Here is a 2,564-nt window from a genome sequence, read left to right as displayed (position 1 = left end):
GACATTGGCTGTCGGTTTTTCATAGATGGCTTCTACAAGTTTGAGGTAGAGACCATCTATTCCAATTTTTTCTAGAGTTTTTATAATAAATGCATGTTGGATTTTGTCAAATGCTTTTTCTGTGTCTATGGAGATAATCATATGGTTTTTGTTCTTGGCTCTCTTGATATAGTGTATTACATTGATTGATTTTCGTATATTGAAACATTCCTGCATCCCTGGGATGAATGCCACTTGATCAGAATGTATGATCTTCTTGATGATCTTCCGCATTCTGTTTGCCATTATCTTATTAAGGATTTTTGCATCTATGTTCATTAGTGAGATTGGCCTATAGTTCTCTTTTTCAGTTGGGTCTTTCTCTGCTTTGGGGATCAAGGTGATGCTTACTTCCAGGAATGAATTTGGGAGTATTGCTTCCCTTTCAATTTCATTAAAGTGTTTAAACAGTAGTGGTAGTAGTCCCTCTCTAAATGTCTTGTAGAATTCAGCAGTGAAGCCATCAGGGCCTGGGCTTTTCTTAGTTGATAAGTTTTTAATTACATTTTCAATTTCATTGGTTGTTATTGGGTTGTTCAGAATTTTTAGGTCTTCTTCGTTCAACTTTGATAATTCATATGTATCTAGGAATCTGTCCATTTCTTCTGTGTTGTCCATCTTATTGGCATATAGGTTCTGGAAATAGGTATTGATGAGCCTCTGCATTTCTACTAGGTCTGTTATAATTTCACCCTTTTCATTCCTAATTGCATGGATTTGGGCCTTTTCTTTCCTTTTTTTGACAAGGTTGGCTAAAGGTTTGTCAATTTTGTTGATTCTTTTGAAAAACTGACTCTTGGCTTCATTGACTTTTTTCTATCATTCTCTTAGTCTCCATTGCATTGATTTCTCCTCTGATCTTTATATTTTCCTCCCTTGTATGAGCTTTAGGGTTGTCCCGTTCTTCCTTTTCTAGAAGCATGAGATTCAGCATCAGGATGTTTAATTGGGCTTATTCTATTTTCCTAATATGCATATTCACTGCTATGAATGTCCCTCATAAGACTGCTTTCATTGTGTCCCATTGATTCCGATATGTTGTATTGTCATTGTCATTTAATTGAAGGAACTTTCTGATTTCTTTTTTAATTTCCTTTGTGACCCACTGGTTATTCAGAAGTGTGTTGTTCAATTTCCATGTGGTTATGAAAGTTTTTGAGTTTCTTTTGCTATGGATCTCCAATTTTATCACACTATGGTCTGATAATCTACAGGGAATAACTTCAATTCCTTTGCACTTACTTAAACATGTTCTATGTGTGAGTATGTGGTCTATTTTTGAGAATGACCCATGTGCAGCTGAGAAGAATGTGTATTCTGATTTTGTGGGGTGGAAGACTGTAAACATCTGTTAAGTTCATTTGTTCAAGAATTCGATTGAGTTCTTGAATTTCATTACTTATTTTTAGTCTAGTTGATCTATCTATTTGTGACACTGGGGTGTTGAGGTCCCCCACTGCAATTTTATTAGCGCATGTATGACTTTTCACATCCATTAGTATTTGTGTTATATAGTTGGGTGCACTAGTGTTTGGTGCATAGTTATTTATGATTGTCATCTCTTCCTCTTGGATTGTTCCCTTTACAAGGATGTAGTGTCCTTCTTCATCTCTCTTAATCAGTGTTGGTTTAAAATTTACTTGATCTGCCAAAAGGATAGCTACTCCTGCTTTTTTTCGGGTTCCTGTTTCATGTAGTATTGTTTTCCACCCTTTAATTTTCAGTCTATGAGTTTCCTTTTGAATGAAGTGTATTTCTTGTATGCAACATATTGTTGGATTTTGCTTCTTGACCCATTCTGCCAGTCTATTTCTTTTGATTGTGAGTTGAGACCATTAACATTGATGGTTAAAACTGAAATGTATTGACTTGTCATTGCCATAACCTTTTCTTTATATTGTGTTCTCCCCCTTTACATTTAATTTCTTGTCATGCCAGTTGGGTTCATTCTGCCTTGCTTCCTGGGGTTGTGATCCTCAATTTCTGTTCCTAGGATATTGTGTAAAATTCTTTGGAGTGCTGGGTTGGTATTCACGAATGTCCTAAGGTGCTCTTTGTCATGAAAGTATTTTATTTCTCCGTCCATTTTGAAAGATAGTTTTGCAGGGTACATCAATCTGGGTTGGAGGCTGTTTTCTTTTAGGGCTTGAATACGTCACTGCAAGCTCTTCTTGCCTTGATGGTTTGTGTTGAGAAGTCTACTGTGATTCTGATGGTCTTTCCTTTGTATGTGATTTGTTTCTTTTCTCTGACTGCTTGTAGAACTTTGTTCTTCTGTTGGATTTCTGGAATCTTAACAATTATATGCCTATGTGTAGACTTTTTTTGATCAAGGTTATTTGGAGTCCTATATGCCTCACTTATCTGTATGTCAAGCTCTTTTCCCCTGCTTGGGAAGTTTTCTGCCATTATTTCTGTGAAGAGATTTTTTATGTCATCTGCACTCTCTCCTGTTTCTTCATTGAGCCCTAGAGTCTTATGTTATTCTTCTTTGCATCATCTAGCAGCTGCTGGATTGATTTCTC

This window comes from Heterocephalus glaber, unplaced genomic scaffold (genome assembly GCF_053883595.1).
Source record: "Heterocephalus glaber isolate CG9 unplaced genomic scaffold, H.glaber_assembly_v1.0 deba00001831, whole genome shotgun sequence".
NCBI classification, from domain to species: Eukaryota; Metazoa; Chordata; class Mammalia; order Rodentia; family Bathyergidae; genus Heterocephalus; species Heterocephalus glaber.
This window is presented reverse-complemented; position numbering follows the sequence as displayed.